The sequence below is a fragment of the Pecten maximus genome, chromosome 16 (assembly GCF_902652985.1).
Source record: "Pecten maximus chromosome 16, xPecMax1.1, whole genome shotgun sequence".
Lineage (NCBI taxonomy): Eukaryota > Metazoa > Mollusca > Bivalvia > Pectinida > Pectinidae > Pecten > Pecten maximus.
Window position 1 is genome coordinate 11,584,016 of NC_047030.1, and position 17,555 is coordinate 11,601,570.

The 17,555-nt window shown below is 39.2% G+C and overlaps 1 protein-coding gene across 3 annotated transcripts in view; it reads left to right on the forward strand.

Annotated features, from left to right (window-relative positions):
* LOC117344478 (activated Cdc42 kinase-like) overlaps positions 1-17,555 on the forward strand; it is a 131,763-nt gene that overhangs the window by 7,416 nt on the left and 106,792 nt on the right. The window contains exon 1 of one of the 3 annotated variants that reach the window (XM_033907228.1): positions 1,511-1,717. The exons of 1 other annotated variant lie outside the window; for it this stretch is intronic. The gene's annotated coding sequence lies outside the window, so the exon portion shown is untranslated. Of the gene's footprint in view, positions 1-1,510; positions 1,718-1,775; positions 1,792-17,555 lie in introns of those variants that run through there. One more of the 3 variants, XM_033907227.1, reaches the window with a different exon arrangement.

Here is a 17,555-nt window from a genome sequence, read left to right on the forward strand (position 1 = left end):
GTAGTCTATAGCACAGTCTAAGAGTTTCGACCAGGTAGACTACAGGCACAGTCTAAGAGTTTCGACCAGGTAGACTACAGGCACAGTCTAAGTGTTTTGACCAGGTAGACTACAGACACAGTCTAAGAGTTTTGACCAGGTAGACTACAGACACAGTCTAAAAGTTTTGACCAGGTAGACTACAGGCACAGTCTAAGAGTTTTGACCAGGTAGACTATAGCACAGTCTATGAGTTTTGACCAGGTAGACTACAGCACAGTCTAAGAGTTTTGACCAGGTAGACTACAGTCACAGTCTAAGAGTTTTGACCAGGTAGACTACAGGCACAATCTAAGTGTTTTGACCAGGTAGACTATAGCACAGTCTAAGAGTTTCGACCAGGTAGACTATAGCACAGTCTAACAGTTTTGACCAGGTAGACTACAGGCACAGTCTAAGAGTTTCGACCAGGTAGACTATAGCACAGTCTAAGTGTTTTGACCAGGTAGACTATAGCACAGTCAAAGAGTTTTGACCAGGTAGACTACAGACACAGTCTAAAAGTTTTGACCAGGTAGACTACAGGCACAGTCTAAGAGTTTTGACCAGGTAGTCTATAGCACAGTCTATGAGTTTTGACCAGGTAGACTACAGCACAGTCTAAGAGTTTTGACCAGGTAGACTACAGTCACAGTCTAAGAGTTTTGACCAGGTAGACTACAGTCACAGTCTAAGAGTTTTGACTAGGTAGACTACAGTCACAGTCTAAGAGTTTTGACCAGGTAGACTACAGGCACAGTCTATGAGTTTTGACCAGGTAGACTACCGGCACAGTCTAAGAGTTTCGACCAGGTAGACTATAGCACAGTCTAAGAGTTTTGACTAGGTAGACTACAGTCACAGTCTAACAGTTTTGACCAGGTAGACTACAGGCACAATCTAAGAGTTTCGACCAGGTAGACTACAGTCACAGTCTAAGAGTTTCGACCAGGTAGACTAAAGGCACAATCTAAAAGTTTTGACCAGGTAGACTACAGTCACAGTCTAAGAGTTTTGACCAGGTAGACTACAGGCACAATCTAAGAGTTTCGACCAGGTAGTCTATTGGCAAAGTCTGATGGCCCACTGTGGCAAAACATCTCCAGGACCTAGATGATTTGGTTCATCTCTTACATCTGAATTCTTGTATTTCTTCTTATAAAAAAATCTAAAGGAATTAAGGTAATACAGTACAGTATTTTTGAGATTTTGAGGTCTAATATTTAAACATTCTAATTTCCTTAGCCAATCAGATAAACGTCGCATTTCAAGACACGTACAATCTGTTATAAGTGACTGAATTAATTTTTCTTATCTTTTTTCCTTGGGCAAATTTATGAGGTAAAAGTAATGATGTCACCTGTAAGTTGTTAGACTGTATGATGTGGAGGTCAAGGTCACTCCGCCACTGATGGAGCTGTTAGTCATTGCTGTAGTATTGATTATATGGAAGCTGAGGGAGGTGGCCATAGTGATGGTGAACCATACTAGCATGCTTTAGTTTCCTTGTACAAGTCTTCAGTCCGGGAACAAAAAGCCTGGGATATATCGGCCAGGACTTTAGGCCAGGACAGTGTAAGTGTCATCGTTGTTCCTTACTGACAAGTTGTGGAGGGACGGAATCACTGGAGGGGAACTTATTAGGTATCTGTGTGGAAACCTAGTGAAGGGGAATATCGCAGCCTTTTACAGTCTCGGTGTAAGTTCATTCCACTGCAAGTGAATATAGCAGATGGGCCGACAGAGGATTTAAAATTCAACACAAGCTTTCTGGTTTGTATTGTTGTTTGTAGGAAGTGTGACAGTTTGTCATCCATATGCGCTGCAGTATTGTGTTGTCGTGTCAGTTTACTTGAATAATTTATGGGATATTCAGATGATAAATTTGTCTATTTCATGGTGAATTTGAAGACTTCATCTGCAGTAGGATCTTGTCATGTCAGTGAGAGCCTGAACAACTTGGGACATAGCCAGGCATTTTCATAGGAACAGTAGAAATACATTAGACTGTAAAAAGAAATCATTAAATGGTTGATTTTCTCTATTAACGAAGACATAGTATGTATTTTAGATAGGTCCACTGGCCATGATACATGTCATGTTACACCGATATAATCTTATATATACGTTCTCTATATCTTCTTAATCTTATTGACATTTTCAATGAAAAATTTTGATGTCTCTCTGTAAAGAATTAATCTATAATGTACAGAACTCTGTGTTGATAGTGTACCTTTTGTGTCTCCACCTGTACATAATCTGTACCTATACCATTGCCTATAGCCTATGTACTTTTGTTTATCAACACCTGTCTATATTTAGACAATACCTGTGTTCTGTGTACCTGTCTATAAAGACAATACCTGTTTTCCACCTGGACTGTCATGATACCTCGGTCAGTAGAGCATGGGACATTATTTTGTACAACCTCAGGTAAAGATTGTGTTTTATCCCTATTCAGGGTCGTATGTGTTTTCCTCTCGTTAGGAGTACATATGTACTTCACCAATATATGAAATGCAGGTCACTGTGACCTATTTACTTGACTGACTTTCGTTAGTCGTGGCATTTGGATCGTATTTCTTTCGTAGCTTCAGTTTCACAGAGTTTCCTCCCTTGTGGGTTTAAATTATGCCTCAAAAAGACTATTTGATATGTGGTAATTTGATTATGACATCATTTTGCGCCAAATGTTGCATAAAGGTGCCAGACAAATTGTGACAGGAAAATATAATACAAGGTAGACTGTGAGATTTCAGGTAGATTGTGAGATTTTTCTGTCTTGTATACGACAATAATGGATCTTATACAACATGTATTGAAGTCATAGACAAGTTTGATGACTCCTTTAGCTGTATAAACGTCCAATTTACAACAGACTGACGTGATATAAATGAAACATGTTTTTATCCGCTGAATACTAAGTGGTTACCTTTTCAATTTGATCCAATACCTGTATTAAAATCTTTATTTAGATTCAATTTACTCTTAGTATTGGAAATTCCCAAGTTGATATATGGATATCATAAGATGTATAAAGATACTACAACCCATATATTGTCACTATGACCCATTCACTTCACTGAATTTAGTCTGATCTATTGTAAGACAGTTTTACCGAACAATGACATCTTGATTAAAATTTTTGTTTAGATCTATTACTCCTTTACGCTTTAGTTAAGGATGTCCACCAACTGTCATCAACTTTGATATGTGGATACTAGTATTCCACACAACCACAAAAAATATGGTTTTAGGTCCCATGTGACCCATTCACTTCACTGACTTGGTCTGCCTTGGCTTTCGATCATTACTTCCGTTGCTCTTTGCATTTACCTCATTTTCTATGCCAAGTGAGAGTGGGGCTGCCAGACATATGCATATTTTACATTTTCTACTTAGTTCACAGCTGTTTAGTTGAGGAAATGTTCAGAGCTGAGGGAATGATGTTCCTAGAGACGAAGAAATGTTTCTAGAACCGAGGAAATGCTCCTAGAGCTAAGGAAATTATGTTCCTATAGACGAGGAAATGTTCCTAGAGGCGAGGAAATGCTCCTAGAGCTCAGGTAATGATGTTCCTAAAGAGGAAGAAATGTTACTAGAACCTAGGAAATGTTCCTAGAACCTAGGAAATGTTCCTAGAGCTGAAGAAATGTTCCTAGAGCGGAGGAAGTGCTCCTGGAGCTAAGGAAATGATGTTCCTATAGATAAGGAAATGATTTTAGAACTGAGGGAATGTTCCTAGAGCCGAGGAAATGTTACTAGAGCTGAGGAAATGTTTCTAGAGCCGAGGAAATGTTTCTAGAGCCGAGGAAATGTTTCTATATAAATCACAATTTCTGTTTAATATCTGTCAGGCTGTGAATGATTTATATGCATAAGGACCGAGACTATATGTCACGGATATTGCAGCATGTGCATTAATTCATAAACAACATGTCTCAGGGTTCCTTATATGTACAGGATACACTTAGGGCACACATAGAGATCTATAATCATGGCACATAGGCTCTTGTATCATACTCGATCTGCTTCAATATTACAAAACATGTTCGGAATTACATATTGCCAGATTAGTGTTAACATCATTAAGTGGCGTGAAATGGCTGCAAATTAGATACAATTTTAGACAGGGAAGATGTGGCTGTATTTCTAATATAAATGTAGATTACTCTGAGTAAAATTTCATTTACCATATTTATATGACAATAAGCCCATGCTTTGGTAATAAGCTCATCTCCTAATTTGAGGTTAAGCATATGTGTTGAGACCCCTGTATTATTACAGAATAGATATATACATATTTTATATAAACATTTTATTTCACAGTTGGATATTGTTATTGTGGTAATTGGTAATAATAGGTAGTACCTGTAAGTGTTACCTATCAGAGTTTGCAGATATTAGCTGTTTTTTTGAGTTAGCGAGGTGGGGTTAAGACAGCTCAGTTGGTATAGCATTGACAGGCCACAGGTGAAAATCGGAAGGATGTGGTGCAATCCCTACTTGGGGCAGTATGTGTTTCTCAGGAAGCTGAAATCACGGATAGTCCTTTACTGGCGTGGTTGTTTCCTTGGGAAAAAACTTTACTCAAATCCCACTGGATGAGGTAACCACCAGCTACTACAAAATGACCCTGGCTGTTCACAGAGTAATTAACAAAGTAAACAAATAAACTAATTGGACTCAATATGGTACAAATTTTACCTACCAATAGAAACCTACAAGGGACCAATGTGTCATCGCTGTTCATGGGATTGTAACACAGTAAACAAACAAAACAGACTTAGTATTGAACAAGTGTTACCTACCTGGTATGACGTAAATTTGACCTATCTATGTTTGGTGTTAACTAGGTGTTGTATGGTAGAGTTTTAGTACATGGTGTTTATTAGACTAAGTACAGTATTACAGGTGGATGTTGACAGGTACTTAACCATTTATTTCACTCAGAACTCTATCATATACCTATATATCTCAGCTTAGAATTAAATCAGATGTAGATAAGTGCTCTACAAGGTAGAGTTGGTGTAGATTTGTCATCCTCCCAGACTGCTGAAGTATTGGTTTGTCCAATACATATTACATTTTACCTGTGGAGGTCAGGTGTTAAGTATTACCTGTAGAATATAGGTGTATGGTGTACAAGTTTGACTCCAGGACAATTAGGTCTACACGTTTATTGATGACAATTAACTCAATACACCTGAGGCTGGTGAGGTCAGGAGAGGACACAGGTAAATATTGAATCAGCCTCACCTAACGAGGCTCAACAGTTACAGGTAACAGTGGCAGGTGACCCAGGTGTTTGGGGCATGTTCATGCCTAAATCGTAACGATACCTACTGTGTATTGAATAGGGATCACTCTTCTCATAGATGTAATACAAGACAGTCCAAAAGTCCAGAAGTCCAGAACTACTGATAATCTAGTCGCTGTTTCTATTTGGAGGAACATACTTACCCGGGTATATAGATCTTAAGTATTTGATTAGTTTTGTTTATTTTGACCATTCTATCAATATTTATTTTCTAATTCATAGGACAAAGTTTATGTCATATTAAGTCATGAAACGTTTGATGTTTTTAAAGAAATGTTTACATGTAAAATATCTACTTTTGAATCAAAGTATTTACTGTAGCCAACCTAAACAAAGTAGTAGGAACAGGTGCCCTGTCAAATATTGACCAGCCAGACCAGACAAGGTAGTGTTACACTAAGTCTCTAGATAAATACTACATTTCAAAAATTGACAGAAAGGTCAGGTACATTAAATATTGAATTTCTTGTTAAGTCAAAAACTAAACAAATGTTCAGGTTGTCTATTGTCCATATATAGGTATGAAGTCAGAAATCAAATTTTTAAGATACTGGAAAAAAATAACAAAATACAAAGAGAAATATGTTCATATTCACAAATAAAGATTTCTTGATTAGGATGAGGATTTTTTATAATTAAGGAAGCTGATGGTAATGAATGTTATTATCACCAAAGTGTTCACCAGACTCAGATTTTGTGGACAGTTTGCAGTACAGGTAAATAGGCAGGTAACTCCTGCACACAGGTATGAAGGTGTGATCTTCTCGTCATTCAGGTGTATACAGGTGTAAAACATTACCACTAAATTAGGGTCACACCATTGTGTGGGTTTTAGGGATGGGATTTGTTGACAGATGAACTTTTAACTGTTGAAAATTGAATGTTTTATAGAGTTTTGTGGCGACCTTAAATCCAGGTGTAAATACTAAAGTACAATTAGAGATTCCCATAATTGTATCATTAAGGTGTAAAAGTATATGGTATTTCCTCCGACCTCCTCTCCCAACCACTCACCCGCCGCCACCACCAAAACTCTGGAATGACAAGTAAAATGTATGCTTCCTCCTCCACTACTCCCCAACACCAATGATTTACTTCATATTGTTGTAAGCATCAAAATTTATGTAGGAATTAACATTTTGTCAAATTATCAATTCATGATAAATGCATAATTGCAATAATTACATTTGTTAAGGTATGTTATATGACGTAGTAACAGCTAAAGTCATGTAATTATTGTCATTTAAATCTCTTAAATTAAGCATTCTGAAAACTGTAGTAGTTTTTAGGTCACCTGAGACAAAGTCTTAAGTGACCTATTCTAATCCCCTTTTGTCCGTCGTCGTGCGTCGTGCGTCGTGCGTCATCCGTCCGTAAACAATTTACATTTTCGACTTCTTCTCCAAAACCCCTAAACCAAATTCAATGAAATTTGGCAGGAAGCTTCTATGGCTAAAGGTCAACCAAAATTGTAAATTATATGGTCCCCACCCCCCAGGGGCCTCAAAGGCGGGGCTAAAAAGGGTCAAATTGACTGAAACTTCAAAAATCTTCTTCTCTACTCTCAGATATGGTGGAATCAAACACTCTTGATAGATGGAAGGGTCTTAAGGTGCTTTACCAAAATTGTAAATTTCATGACCCAGGGGTCTCATGTTTGCCCCTGGGGAGGGGGTAAACTTTACTATAGTTTATATAGGAAAATCACATTTTTGACTTTTATTTGTTTTATTTCTATTGGAATTCATTCTAATTTGGTTAACATTATCAGCATGGGATGACAGTTTGATGGCATGCACATGTTGGCCCTGACTGACCCCCAGGGGCTGATGGGTGGGGTTAAAAAGGGCCAAATTGACTGAAATTTCAAAAATCTTTTTCTCTACTCTCGGATAATATGGAATCAAATACACTCCATAGATGGCAGGGTCTGAAGGTGCTTTACCAAAATTGTGAATTTCATGACCCCAGGGTCTCAAGTTTGCCCCTGGGGAGGCGGTAAACTTTACTATAGTTTATATAGGGAAATAACATTTTTGACTTTTATTTGTTTTATTTCTATTGGAATTCATTCTAATTTGGTAAACATTGTCAGCATGGAATGACAGTTTGATGGCATGCACATGTTGGCCCTGACTGACCCCCAGGGGCTGATGAGCGGGGCTAGAAAGGGCCAAATTGACTGAAATTTCAAAAATCTTCTTCTCAAGACCGAAATAAGTTGGAATCAAATACTCTTTAAAGTTGGAAGGGTCTTATGATGCTTTACTAAAATTGTGAATTTCATGACCCCGGGGTCTCAAGTTTGCCCCTGGGGAGGGGGTAAACTTTACTATAGTTTATATAGGGAAATAACATTTTTGACTTTTATTTGTTTTATTTCTATTGGAATTCATTCTAATTTGGTAAACATTGTCAGCATGGGATGACAGTTTGATGGCATGCACATGTTGGCCCTGACTGACCCCCAGGGGCTGATGAGCGGTGCTAGAAAGGGCCAAATTGACTGAAATTTCAAAAATCTTCTTCTCAAGACCGAAATAAGTTGGAATCAAATACTCTTTAAAGTTGGAAGGGTCTTATGATGCTTTACTAAAATTGTGAATTTCATGACCCCGGGGTCTCAAGTTTGCCCCTGGGGAGGGGGTAAACTTTACTATAGTTTATATAGGGAAATCACATTTTTGACTTTTAATTGGTTATTTCTATTGAAATTCATTCTAATTTGGTAAACATTTTCAGCATGGGATGGCAGTTTGAGGGTATGCACATGTTGGCCCTGATTGACCCGGAGGGGCTGATGGGCGGTGCTAGAAATGGTCAAATTGGCTGAAATTTCAAAAATCTTCTTCTAAAGACCGAAATAAGTTGGAATAAAATACTCTTTATAGTTGGAAGGGTCTTAAGATGCTTTACTAAAATTTATTAATTTAATGACCCGGGGGTCATAAGTTTGTCCCTGGGGAGGGGTTAAATTTTACTGTAGTTTATATAGGGAAATTACATTTTTGACTGATTTGTTTGATTTCTATTGGAATTCATTCTAACTTGGTTAACATTTTCAGCATGGGATGAAAGTTTGATAATATGCATATGTTGGCCCTGACTGACCCCTGAGGGCTGATGGGCGGGGTCAAAAAGGGTAAATTAAATTAACTGAAATATTTCAAATCTCAGGTGACCGTTAAGGCCCATGGGCCTCTTGTATAATTTAAAGGCAGCTTTCTTTGGTTAAAAGGATTTTTACGGTCCCATTGATGTTGAAATGCTTTGGCCACATCTATGATTCTGTGGCAGGGTTGCATTGTAGTGTAGGAGAAGTAACTTGTCATTAGGACAAGCATGTTCTTTACTAGTACACAATATTGACTGGTCAGTCAGGCTTGACCAAGTCAAGAATTTTATTGTAGTCAAATAGATTGTAAAGTAGTGTGAAAAGACTAACACATACAGTATAATGTGAAGAGATCAGATATATATCCTAGTCTGTTTTATGGTTAAGTTTACAAGTATAATGTCTTCTTCAGAGATATATTTAGAATATGATGGAATCAACTTTGTCCTTAATTAGATAAGTTGTGTGTAATTGTATTATATACCGATAGAAGTACTAAAATAGTCCCACCTTATTTAATATGATTATTTTTGTGTAATTTATTTACACTAAAACAGGATATACCTCACCATGCAATGCACTAGGTTATACCCGACAATCAATCCCGTTTATCATTGTTGTGTTGACCAAGTACCTTGTGGTTCATTAGATGTCGTAATTTATCAGAAAAGTTTAAACTGACTGGTGGAATTAAATGCTGTGATACTCTTTGTATTTCAAAAATACTCTGTTATGGATAATTTGACGTTTGTGTTAAGTATGTAGCTGCTTTATGACAACAATATAAATATACATGTAGCTGTTTAATTGAAGCGGTTCATGAAGAAATGAAATTACAAGCTGTAGTCTGCTTACAAATCCCAATATAAGGAAGTTAAAGATGAATTAAGCCTCTGCTGAATACTTTGTAATCAATAAAACCCTTTTAAAACCAAAAATAGCTCTGAATACATTAAGATTTTAATAATAGCCAAGGGAAATCTTTGTTCTATTTATAGTATTTGACCGAAGCCAGAGTTCACAGACAAAGGACCTTTGTGAAGGGACTCTGAGATTGTTGTTCCTGAGAGGAGAAAGTAATGAGTTCTGTAGGCGGCTGAGGCAGTTATTGCCCATTATTGTTATTGCCAAGTGATGTTGGAGAGAGGCGTAGAGGGGTGGGGAATCTTCAATTGTTTTACTGATAGAAGTTGGGAGGAGTAGAGGGGTGGGGAATCTCCAATTGTTATACTGATAGAGGTTGAGAGGAGTAGAGGGGAGGATGGAATCTCCAATTGTTATACTGATAGAGGTTGAGAGGAGTAGAGGGGGTTGGGAATCTCCAATTGTTATACTGATAGAGGTTGGGAGGAGTAGAGGGGGTGGGGAATCTCCAATTGTTATACTGATAGAGGTTGAGAGGAGTAGAGGGGGTGGGGAATCTCCTATTGTTATACTGATAGAGGTTGGGAGGAGTAGAGGGGGTGGGGAATCTCCAATTGTTATACTGATAGAAGTTGAGAGGAGTAGAGGGGGTGGGGAATCTCCAATTGTTATACTGATAGAAGTTGAGAGGAGTAGAGGGGGTGGGGAATCTCCAATTGTTATACTGATAGAGGTTGAGAGGAGTAGAGGGGGTGGGGAATCTCCAATTGTTATACTGATAGAGGTTGAGAGGAGTAGAGGGGGTGGGGAATCTCCAATTGTTATACTGATAGAGGTTGAGAGGAGTAGAGGGGGTGGGGAATCTCCAATTGTTATACTGATAGAAGGTTGAGAGGAGTAGAGGGGGTGGGGAATCTCCAATTGTTATACTGATAGAGGTTGAGAGGAGTAGAGGGGGTGGGGAATCTCCAATTGTTATACTGATAGAGGTTGAGAGGAGTAGAGGGGTGGGGAATCTCCAATTGTTATACTGATAGAGGTTGAGAGGAGTAGAGGGGGAGGATGGAATCTCCAATTGTTATACTGATAGAGGTTGAGAGGAGTAGAGGGGGTGGGGAATCTCCAATTGTTATACTGATAGAAGTTGTGAGGAGTAGAGGGGAGGATGGAATCTCCAATTGATATACTGATAGAGGTTGAGAGGAGTAGAGGGGTGGGGAATCTCCAATTGTTATACTGATAGAGGTTGAGAGGAGTAGAGGGGAGGATGGAATCTCCAATTGTTATACTGATAGAGGTTGAGAGGAGTAGAGGGGTGGGGAATCTCCAATTGTTATACTGATAGAGGTTGAGAGGAGTAGAGGGGAGGATGGAATCTCCAATTGTTATACTGATAGAGGTTGAGAGGAGTAGAGGGGGTGGGGAATCTCCAATTGTTATACTGATAGAGGTTGAGAGGAGTAGAGGGGAGGATGGAATCTCCTATTGTTATACTGATAGAGGTTGAGAGGAATAGAGGGGGTGGGGAATCTCCAATTGTTATACTGATAGAGGTTGAGAGGAGTAGAGGGGTGGATGGAATCTCCAATTGTTATACTGATAGAGGTTGGGAGGAATAGAGGGGGTGGGGAATCTCCAATTGTTATACTGATAGAGGTTGAGAGGAGTAGAGGGGAGGATGGAATCTCCAATTGTTATACTGATAGAGGTTGAGAGGAGTAGAGGGGGGTGGGGAATCTCCAATTGTTATACTGATAGAGGTTGAGAGGAGTAGAGGGGGTGGGGAATCTCCAATTGTTATACTGATAGAGGTTGAGAGGAGTAGAGGGGGTGGGGAATCTCCAATTGTTATACTGATAGAGGTTGAGAGGAGTAAAGGGGGGTGGAGAGGAGTAGAGGGGGTGGGGAATCTCCAATTGTTATACTGATAGAGGTTGAGAGGAGTAGAGGGGGTGGGGAATCTCCAATTGTTATACTGATAGAGGTTTAGAGGAGTAGAGGGGGTGGGGAATCTCCAATTGTTATACTGATAGAAGTTGTGAGGAGTAGAGGGGAGGATGGAATCTCCAATTGTTATACTGATAGAGGTTGAGAGGAGTAGAGGGGGTTGGGAATCTCCAATTGTTATACTGATAGAGGTTGAGAGGAGTAGAGGGGAGGATGGAATCTCCAATTGTTATACTGATAGAGGTTGAGAGGAATAGAGGGGGTGGGGAATCTCCAATTGTTATACTGATAGAGGTTGAGAGGAGTAGAGGGGAGGATGGAATCTCCAATTGTTATACTGATAGAGGTTGAGAGGAGTAGAGGGGGTGGGGAATCTCCAATTGTTATACTGATAGAGGTTGAGAGGAGTAGAGGGGAGGATGGAATCTCCAATTGTTATACTGATAGAGGTTGAGAGGAGTAGAGGGGTGGGGAATCTCCAATTGTTATACTGATAGAGGTTGAGAGGAGTAGAGGGGAGGATGGAATCTCCTATTGTTATACTGATAGAGGTTGAGAGGAATAGAGGGGGTGGGGAATCTCCAATTGTTATACTGATAGAGGTTGAGAGGAGTAGAGGGGGTGGGGAATCTCCAATTGTTATACTGATAGAGGTTGAGAGGAGTAGAGGGGGTGGGGAATCTCCAATTGTTATACTGATAGAGGTTGAGAGGAGTAGAGGGGGTGGGGAATTTCCAATTGTTATACTGATAGAGGTTGAGATGAGTAGAGGGGAGGATGGAATCTCCAATTGTTATACTGATAGAGGTTGAGAGGAGTAGAGGGGTGGGGAATCTCCAATTGTTATACTGATAGAGGTTGAGAGGAGTAGAGGGGGTGGGGAATCTCCAATTGTTATACTGATAGAGGTTGAGAGGAGTAGAGGGGAGGATGGAATCTCCAATTGTTATACTGATAGAGGTTGAGAGGAGTAGAGGGGGTGGGGAATCTCCAATTGTTATACTGATAGAGGTTGAGAGGAGTAGAGGGGAGGATGGAATCTCCAATTGTTATACTGATAGAGGTTGAGAGGAGTAGAGGGGTGGGGAATCTCCAATTGTTATACTGATAGAGGTTGAGAGGAGTAGAGGGGAGGATGTAATCTCCAATTGTTATACTGATAGAGGTTGAGAGGAGTAGAGGGGTGGGGAATCTCCAATTGTTATACTGATAGAGGTTGAGAGGAGTAGAGGGGTGGATGGAATCTCCAATTGTTATACTGATAGAGGTTGGGAGGAGTAGAGGGGGTGGGAAATCTCCAATTGTTATACTGATAGAGGTTGAGAGGAGTAGAGGGGAGGATGGAATCTCCAATTGTTATACTGATAGAGGTTGGGAGGAGTAGAGGGGGTGGGGAATCTCCAATTGTTATACTGATAGAGGTTGAGAGGAGTAGAGGGGGTGGGGAATCTCCAATTGTTATACTAATAGAGGTTGAGAGGAGTAGAGGGGGTGGGGAATCTCCAATTGTTATACTGATAGAGGTTGAGAGGAGTAGAGGGGGTGGGGAATCTCCAATTGTTATACTGATAGAGGTTGAGAGGAGTAGAGGGGGTGGGGAATCTCCAATTGTTATACTGATAGAGGTTGAGAGGAGTAGAGGGGGTGGGGAATTTCCAATTGTTATACTGATAGAGGTTGAGAGGAGTAGAGAGGTGGGGAATTTCCAATTGTTATACTGATAGAGGTTGAGAGGAGTAGATGGGTGGGGAATCTCCTATTGTTATACTGATAGAGGTTGAGAGGAGTAGAGGGGTGGGGAATCTCCAATTGTTATACTGATAGAGGTTGAGAGGAGTAGATGGGTGGGGAATCTCCAATTGTTATACTGATAGAGGTTGAGAGGAGTAGAGGGGAGGTGGGGAATCTCCAATTGTTATACTGATAGAGGTTGAGAGGAGTAGAGGGAAAGGGGAGGCTGGAATCTTCAATATAACTGTGATAGAGGTTGTGGTTTCCTGATGGGATATTAATTGTTTCAGAACTTATTTCAACAAAACGTTTTTGATTTGCATCGGTTCTTTTGCTAATTAGACAAGTTACATACCTTTAATTCCAAATTCCAAGCCTTATCAAACATACATGAATATTTATCATACATGAACATTTATCAAACATATACATGTATTAACATTTACCAAAAACATACATGAACATTTATCAAACATACATGAACATTTATCAAACATACATGAACATTTATTAAGCAAACATGAACATACATGAACATTTATAGACATTTTTTGACAAACTAATCATTATATATGTATAGTTGCATTTTCAAATACATATAATTTAAAAACATCTCTATCTGGTTGGGCCTTGTGGATTTGAGAAATTTTGGAAAACAGAATTAAATTCTATTAAATTCAGCCTATAGAGTGTGCCCTGTGGAAATTATACCCCACCATGTAACTTCATTGCTATTGATATACCCATATGGTATCCTTTCAGATATGTGGTCCGGTTGGGCCCACAGGATTAGGTATACTGATACAGCATCCTAATTGATTAATCAGAAGGTTTTCATCATTCCGGTATGTAACTTAAATACAAAGCAATAAAGTTATACCAATAATAATAATAATACTTTCTCCTTTAAATTATCCAATAGGATAAAGATAACGAAAACACGTGAATGTATTTCACAGCGACAGAGGTACCGCATGATTTTAATGAAATCAAACACATATATAATACATATGTATACAGAAGGCAATATTTAATGCCTGCTCAACGAGATGTACATACTCAAGATCAATTACATACTTTTTAACATCACCCTAACCCACAAAAAAAAAAAAAATTTTCACGTGTACACACCGCTACCTGTGTCGCCTGAATGACCAACCCAGGTACGACCACGTGTAGGCCGATATTTGCACCACTCGCACGTGCAAATATACACACAACGCCACCTATTGGCGTAAACATACCAAGGAGAAAATAATTTCATCCTAATACCGTAAACGGATAAAATTATATTTCTCCTTTAAATTATCCAATAGGATAAAGATAACGAAAACACGTGAATGTATTTCACAGCGACAGAGGTACCGCATGAAGAACAAAGAACGGGCAAGAGTCCGATATTGAGAAGCCCCGAAGAAACATGACCTAAATAAAATAAAAAAGTTCCTAGGAAAAACGTTTACAGATTTAAATGCCTAGAAACATTCAACCGCTCGCGAAAATTGTCTTCAATATAGCCATCTTTGGCTGTTTCCGACTTCCATCGTCCATGCCGTTTGAATAATCTATCCGGTATCCCCGCATTAGCTGCGGCTGATGCTCCTCCAGCACGAAGACTATGCAAACCAAACTTCTTAATATCCGGAACCACTGAAGAAAACGTTTCCATAAAAATCTCCCTGAACCTCGAATATGTCATGGGCTTATTTAACTTTCTTAACACATATGTATCTGTATTCAACCTAGTGAGATTCCTGAACACAAACTCCTCGGAATCATCCACTATAGATGCTAACTTCAAATATAATTCGAAATTACCCACCGGACACAATCGGGAACCACATATCCTACTCACAATGATCCACGAACCATCGCGATATACATCAGTCTTGGAGTGCTCCACGAAAATCTCCATGTGGGATGCGCGTATCTGTATGTCTGATCTCCTTAACGCGAGTACCTCTGCGCTCCTCATGAAACCTGCATAAGACAATAAACACATAGTAATAGTTCTCTGATTATACAGATTGTTTTTATCAAAAACTTTATCATAAACATTCTGAAGAATTGAAATAGTAACTGCCTGTTTCTTCTTTACCGGTTTAGCTAATAACCTTTTCGCTCCCTCAAACACATTCCTCACTAACAGGGACATCGTAGGAGATATTTTCCCCACTATATCGTGCGCCCATTTAACGCCATACATAGCATCTGACAAAGAACCAATATTTGCATTGTTTTTCACCAAAAACGATAAGTATATACACATATGAAATGGCTTTATGGGAAAGATGTTTTCCTCCTCGAAATGATTCTGATTAGCCCACTTCCGCCAGCGTAAGAATCCGTAGCAATACTTTCTAACCGTACTGTCAGCTTTACAGCTCTGAAGAAGGTCGGGGACCCCCAAAGCTAATTCTTTAAGATGCTCCGGTACCATAGCGTACTCATCCCGCAAGGCATATGAAACTAATCGTATAAAATAAAAAGAAAATCGAATATTAAAATCGTTATATATATGCATGTATATATAATTAACAGAAACAAATGATATACATTATAAGCAAAACCAATGTGGTGATTAAAAGACATTTTGCTGGATGAAAAACATCAGCAACACAATGCTGGAAACAAACAAAAACTGTATAAACATCAGCAACACAGTGCTGGAAATAGACAACAAATGACGTAACAACATCAGCAACACACTGCTGGAAATCGACAACCACTGTCATATCAACATCAGCAACACAGCTGAAAACCGACAACAAATGCATCAACATCAGCAACACACAGCTAGAAACCGACAACATAAGACGTATCAACATCAGCAACACACTGCTGGAAACCGACAACATAAGACGTGTCAACATCAGCAACACAATGCTTGAAATCGACAACAGATGTCATATCAATATCAGCAACACACAGCTGGAAACTGACAACATATGTCGTAACAACGTCAGCAACACACTGCTGGAAACCGACAACACATGTCGTATCAACATCAGCAACACACAGCTGGAAACCGACAACACATGTGTCGTATCAACATCAGCAACACACAGCTGGAAACCGACAACACATGTCGTATCAACATCAGCAACACACAGCTGGAAACCGACAACAAATGTCATATCAACGTCAGCTGGAAATTTATAATGATGTCATATGAACATCAGTAACACCCTACTAGGAAAAGACAACAAATGTCATAACATCAACAACACAATGCTAGAAACCGACAACAGATATTGTAACAACCTAAACTGACTACGAAATTATGGAATCATCAGCAAACACATTGTTTGAACATAGATAAATAACATACCAACAATAATAAGAAATCAATTTATGAACCGCAAAATAAAAACCAATAATGTAAAAACCAATCAAACTAACCATGAACAACTAATAGCTGACCAAATTTGTACAATGTATACATAACTAATACACGTACATTGTATGTCCATACGTGCGAGATTCTATCGACGAAAATCTAACCGCAAAGCAAGCATTCGGAATTTCAAGTCAACATTCCCAAACATTCCTTTTCCTGAACGAGAGGGAACATAAAATGACTTCCCAGTTTCCAAAAACTTATACTCCTGAATGCCACCCATAAAATGCTTACCATCTGGACAGATACATGGCCAAAATCTCCCAGACTTCCAGAATGGAACAATCAGAGTACCGTAAGCTCCACACATTTGCATATACCTAACAACCCTTGAAATAAGGTATACAGGTGGGTTAAACCACCCATTTTTACCCGACCAATTTGACGAAAATGCGTCAATACCCTCGGATCCCGGATTCCAGTACCTGGAATAAAATGGGTATATTTTTGCATTGTGCCAAGAAGCAAACCAGTCCACCTCATAAGGACCCCAGACTTGATTTAAGTCCCGGAATACACAATCAGCCACAGCCCAATCATCGTAATCTACCAACTTACTTATAAAATCGGCTCTCTGGTTTTCCTCTCTCGGAACCCATTCCATTTCTAAAGAAATATGATTCTGAACCATCAAACGGTAGATATCAAGAGCTATGTCCTGTAAATCAGATTTCATGCTACCTTTTTCTACAATCTTCACAACAGCCTGATTGTCCGAGAACCATTTTACTCTAGATCCTCTTAACACATGCGTTAGAGACAATAAAACTCTATAAACAGCTGTTAACTCCCTAAAAGTTGAACTTTGACCTGCTTCATACGGTGACCAAGACCCGTGCGATACCCCTTCCGGTGACTCTACACAATAACCACCGTACCCAGTCCCACTAGCATCTGAATACACAATCCTATTACACTCAGGTGTGTAACGTATTTCTCTTACATTGATACAAACAAGATGATTCAACCAAAACCTCACTTGAGCAAGACATTCTTGATCTAGCGTAATTTTATCATTCCATGACTGTGCCTGTAGCATGCAAATAGATAAACATCTAGTCATCAATTGGGTAATGTTGCCAAGCACAATACCCATCGAAATAATCTGTCCGACAAAACTAGACACTGCTTTCACGTGCACTGCCTTTCCACTGGAAACA